At 35.7% G+C, this 6,025-nt stretch overlaps 1 pseudogene; it reads left to right on the top strand.

The window, feature by feature from the left end:
* The first annotated feature begins 480 nt into the window (after positions 1–480).
* On the top strand, positions 481–1,734 carry LOC143404628 (RING finger protein 11 pseudogene; annotated as a pseudogene).
* Positions 1,735–6,025: the final 4,291 nt, after the last annotated feature.

Here is a 6,025-nt window from a genome sequence, read left to right as displayed (position 1 = left end):
GAGTCATTGGGATACAGGAAGGTATAGAGGTCCAAACCAAAGGAATGAGCAACCTATTCAATGAAATAATACGAGAAAACTTCCCAGACTTGAAGAATGAGACAGAATCCCAAATCCTAGAAGCATACAGGATGCCAAATGTGCAAAATCATAAGAGATCCACACCTAGACACATTATAATGAAGATGCCCAACATACAGAATAAGGAGAGAATTTTAAAAGCTACAAGAGAAAGGAAGCAGATTACATTTACGGGTAAACCAATCAGGATAAGAGCTGATCTTTCAACACAGACTCTGAAAGCTAGAAGATCCTGGAATAACATATTTCAAACACTGAAAGAAAATGTCTTCCAACCAAGATTCATGTATCCAGCGAAATTAAGCTTCAGGATGGAAGATGAAATTAAAATCTTCCACGATAAACAAAAGTTAAAAGAATTTGCAGCAGAGAAGACCGTCAGAACGGTGCAGAGATCACACGCCCCAGCCCTGGAAGATGGGGAACTGCCTCAAATCCCCCACCTCGGATGACATCTCCCTGCTTCACGAGTCTCAGTCCGACCGGGCTAGCTTTGGTGAGGGGACGGAGCCAGATCAGGAGCCGCCGCCGCCATATCAGGAACAAGTTCCAGTTCCAGTTTATCATCCAACACCTAGCCAGACTCGGCTAGCAACTCAGCTGACTGAAGAGGAACAAATTAGGATAGCTCAAAGAATAGGCCTTATACAGCATCTGCCTAAAGGAGTTTATGACCCTGGAAGAGATGGATCCGAAAAAAAGATCCAGGAGTGTGTGATCTGTATGATGGACTTTGTTTATGGGGACCCAATTCGATTTCTGCCGTGCATGCACATCTATCACCTGGACTGTATAGATGACTGGTTGATGAGATCCTTCACGTGCCCCTCCTGCATGGAGCCAGTTGATGCAGCACTGCTCTCATCCTATGAGACTAATTGAGCCAGGGTCTCTCGTCTGACTTCAAGTGAACCATCATTTTTGGTGGTTTTGATCTTTCGTCACTGAGCGCAAAGAGCCAGGGATTAGGAATTAAGATCATGCACAAAAAGTTTCCTAAAAATTCCTGGATGGCTGCAGATGTTGAGGAAAGTATGTGATATTTTAGAAACTTAGGGGGGGAAAGTAGGATGGTATTTTTATGTAAAGCCTTGACCCAGTGTTTAAGAATATAATTGTATTTAGACCTTGTTATTGCTCCAGTACATAGGAATTGTGTAAAGTGTTAAAGCAACTGTATATGTTTAAATTGTGTGTGTTGAAGATTAGGAAAAAAGATAGTGATTATTTTTCCTAAATGAAATAACTTTCTTCTCTCCACCAAATTTTTTTCTGAAGTTAATGGCATTTGGGTCAAGGTTTTATTAAAAGCTACATTTTATAACACTGGCACACAAAAAAAGTAGTTTTAAGCTTGTTTGCACAGTTCTTTTTTTCCATTGGAAATGGAATTCATTGCCTTAGGTCTTTTTAAATAGTGTATTATCGTTGGGGCTGGCTCTATGCTTGAAAACCAGTTTATTTATAACCTGTTGTAAGTGCTATATTCTGTTTGCAGTTAGGAAATGCAGAATTTTAAGTGATCTCCTAGCTTGTAAGCAAACTGAGATGCACTATCCCTTTTCTATATAAAAATGAGTTAATGTGTCAATAAATCAACTCAGCAAGGTGGGTTTAATATTACCCTTTCCTATGTGTTTTATCTAATTCTTTTGGTTGTAAATATGGTGATAAATGAAAGTCAAGGTAAAATTTAAATATTAAGATTTCCGATTTATTGAGCTTGAATTATGCCACCATGCTTATCTAAAAATGAAGGTGGCACCATGGTAAAACTTAATGAGAAGTAGTTTCTCAGTTGTAATAATTTTGATTTCTCTTTCTTGTGATCTCTCCTTTCCTGTTGTCTTGAACCATAGCAAAAGGATACTGCATCTCTCATTACTATAGTGATGAGGTTATTGAAGTTATATAAACACATCTCAGTCTCTGTTTCTTTGAAAGGTATCTGTTAAGTCCTGCTAGGTGATTGACAAGACTTAGGTAGGGAGAATAAAGGTAAATGTGATTCATGTTTTGCACACAAATGCAGAATTTTATAACCACATGACTTCATAGTTGTGATCTCAAAAAAGGAATTTCTCCTTTAATTTTTCTTGCAGTTAATGTAAGAATACTCTAAATCTCTAAGCTTCTGAAGTGTTAGAGGTAGAGATGGTCTAGTAAAGATGTAGTTTATCCTTTTAGCATGTGTTTATTTTTCCTTATGTACTCAAGGTGATTTATTCAGCTCAGTGATATTACAGCTAAAAAACATTCATTAGCAAAAGGAGAAGCAGTCTACACCTAACAGAGGAATCAGAAATGTTTCTTATTTTTGTTGAGTTGAATGTTTGACTCTAACACTTTTCTACATACAAAACATAAGTTCCTTAAAGATTCTTCATAATTGTATTATAGAAGAATTTAGTATGTCATAAATACTTAATTTGACATTCAACTGTAGTAGCCATATATGTTGTTTGATTTCCTTATGAGCACCATGATGGAAACACTCAAATGAATTTGAGAAAAATTGGAAGAAATTAGATTATTGGGTTCTGTTAAATTGTTAATGTATCTTGCTTAAATTTTTGTTCATTAATTTATATCCATCTGATTATATAAAGTAAATTTGGAGGAAACAGCTGAAGTTGTGCAATATTTTTCAGTGATAATTACTTTTTGTTCTTGTGTTTTCTACTTAAAACATGTCTATGTTATCCAGTATTATAGTCAGGCCTTCTTTTCTAGATTGTCAGAAATGCTAAATGAACTTTTTTTAAAAAATAAAAAAAAAAAAAAGAATTTGCAGCTAGAAAACCATGTCTTCAAAACATCCTCGGCAAAACATTACAGGAAGAGGAAATGGAAAATAACAATGAAAACCAACAGTGGGAGGTAGGACAGTAAAGGGGGGAAAAATAATCAAAAAGGAAAACAAACCATGTTTAGTAACATAAATAAACAAATATGTCTGGAAGAACAACCCATATCTCAATAATAACCCTAAATGTTAATGGCTTAAACTCACCAATCAAGAGACACAGGCTAGTAGAATGGATCACAAAACAAGACCCAAAAATATGCTGCCTACAGGAGACGCATTTGATAGGAAAAGACATACATAGACTGAAGGTGAAAGGTTGGGAAAAATCATATCACTCATAAGGACTTCGGAAACAAGCAGGAGTGTCCATACTCATATCAAATAAAATAGATTTCAAGCCAAAGTTAATCAAAAGGGATAAAGAGGGACACTACATACTGCTCAAGGGAACCATACACCAACAAGACATAACTATCATAAATATATATGCCCCAAACAATGGTGCAGCTATGTTCATCAAACTCTTCTCAAGTTTAAGAGTCTAATAGACCAACATACAATAATCATGGGAGACTTCAACACACCTCTCTCACCACTAGACAGATCTTCCAAACAAAAGTTGAGTAAGGAAACTATAGAACTCAATAACACAATTAATAACCTAGACTTAATTGATATATATAGAATATACCACCCAACATCAAGCAGTTACACTTTTTTCTCAGCAGCACATGGATCCTTCTCAAAAATAGATCATATATTATGTCACAGGGCAACTCTTAGACAATATAAAGGAGTGGAGATAATACCATGCATCTTATCTGATCATAATGGAATGAAACTGAAAATCAACGATGAAAGAAGGAAGGAAAAAACATGCATCACTTGGAGAATGAACAATAGGTTACTAAATGACCAATGGGTTATAGAAGACATCAAGGAGAAAATTAAAAAATTCTTAGAGATAAATGAAAGCACAGACACAACATATCGGAATCTATGGGACACATTGAAAGCAGTTCTAAGAGGAAAATTCATTGCTTGGAGTTCATTCCTTAAAAAAAGAAAAAATCAACAAATAAATGATCTCATACTTCATCTCAAAATCCTAGAAAAAGAAGAGCAAAACAACAGCAAAAGAAGTAGAAGGCAAGAAATAATTAAAATCAGAGCTGAAATCAATGAAATCGAAACAAAAGAAACAATTGAAAAGATTGACAAAACTAAAAGTTGGTTCTTTGAAAAAATAAATAAAATCGACAGACCCTTAGCCATGCTAATGAAGAGAAGAAGAGAGAGAAATCAAATTACTAGCATACGGGATGAAAAAGGCAATATCACAACAGACACTTCAGAAATACAGAAGATAATCAGAAACTATTTTGAATCCTTATACTCCAATAAAATAGAAGATAGTGAAGGCATCGATAAATTTCTTAAGTCATATGACCTGCCCAGATTAAGGCAGGAGGATATAGACAACCTAAACAGACCAATATCAATTGAGGAAATAGAAGAAACCATCAAAAGACTACCAACTAAGAAAAGCCCAGGACCGGATGGGTATGCAGCAGAGTTTTACAAAACCTTTAAAGAGGAACTAATACCAATACTTTTCAAGCTATTTCAGGAAATAGAAAAAGAGGGAGAACTTCCAAATTCATTCTATGAGGCCAACATCACCCTGATTCCTAAACCAGACAAAGACACTTCAAAGAAAGAAAACTACAGACCAATATCTCTAATGAACCTAGATGCAAAAATCCTCAATAAAATTCTGGCGAATCGGATTCAAAAACATATCAAAAAAATTGTGCACCATGATCAAGTAGGATTCATCCCTGGGATGCAAGGCTGGTTCAATATACGGAAATCAATTAATGTTATTCACCACATCAATAGACTTAAAAATAAAAACCATATGATCATCTCAATAGATGCAGAAAAAGCATTCGACAAAGTATAGCATCCCTTTATGTTCAAAACGCTAGAAAAACTAGGGATAACAGGAACTTACCTCAACATTGTAAAGGCAATCTATGCTAAGCCTCAGGCTAGCATCATTCTGAATGGAGAAAAATTGAAGGCATTCCCTCTAAAATCTGGAACAAGACAGGGATGCCCTCTCTCACCACTTCTGTTCAACATAGTTCTCGAAACACTGGCCAGAGCAATTAGACAGATGAAAGAAATTAAAGGCATAAAAATAGGAAAAGAAGAACTTAAATTATCACTATTTGCAGATGACATGATTCTATACCTAGCAGACCCAAAAGGGTCTACAAAGAAACTATTAGAGCTAATAAATGAATTCAGCAAAGTGGCAGGATATAAAATCAACACGTATAAATCAAAGGCATTCCTGTATATCAGCGACAAATCCTCTGAAATGGAAATGAGGACAACCACTCCATTCACAATATCCCCCCAAAAAATAAAATGCTTAGGAATCAACCTAACAAAAGAGGTGAAAGACTTATACAATGAAAACTACAGAACCCTAAAGAGAGAAATAGAAGAAGATCTTAGAAGATGGAAAAATATACCCTGTTCATGGATAGGCAGAACTAACATCATCAAAATGACGATATTACCAAAAGTTCTCTAAAGGTTTAATGCAATGCCAATCAAAATCCCAATGGCATTTCTTATAGAAATAGAGAAAGCAATCATGAAATTCATATGGAAAAATAAAAGACCCAGAATAGCAAAAACAATGCTAAGCAGGAAGGGTGAATCAGGCAGTATAGCGATACCAGACTTCAAACTATACTACAGAGCAATAGTAATAAAAACAGCATGGTACTGGTACCAAAACAGGCGGGTGGACCAATGGTACAGAATAGAGGACACAGAAACCAATCCACAAAACTACAACTATCTTATATTTGATAAAGGGGCTAAAAGCATGCAATGGAGGAAGGATAGCATCTTCAACAAATGGTGCTGGGAAAACTGGAAATCCATATGCAACAAAATGAAACTGAATCCCTTTCTCTCTCCATGCACAAAAGTTAACTCAAAATGGATCAAGGAGCTTGATATCAAAGCAGAGACACGGCGTCTGATAGAAGAAAAAGTCGGCTGCGATCTACATACTGTGGGGTCGGGCTCCAAATTCCTCAATAGGACACC

Source organism: Callospermophilus lateralis, chromosome 7, assembly GCF_048772815.1.
Source record: "Callospermophilus lateralis isolate mCalLat2 chromosome 7, mCalLat2.hap1, whole genome shotgun sequence".
Classification (NCBI taxonomy): domain Eukaryota; kingdom Metazoa; phylum Chordata; class Mammalia; order Rodentia; family Sciuridae; genus Callospermophilus; species Callospermophilus lateralis.
Note: the sequence above shows the minus strand (reverse complement) of the source record. Positions and strands in the feature narration are given on the sequence as shown.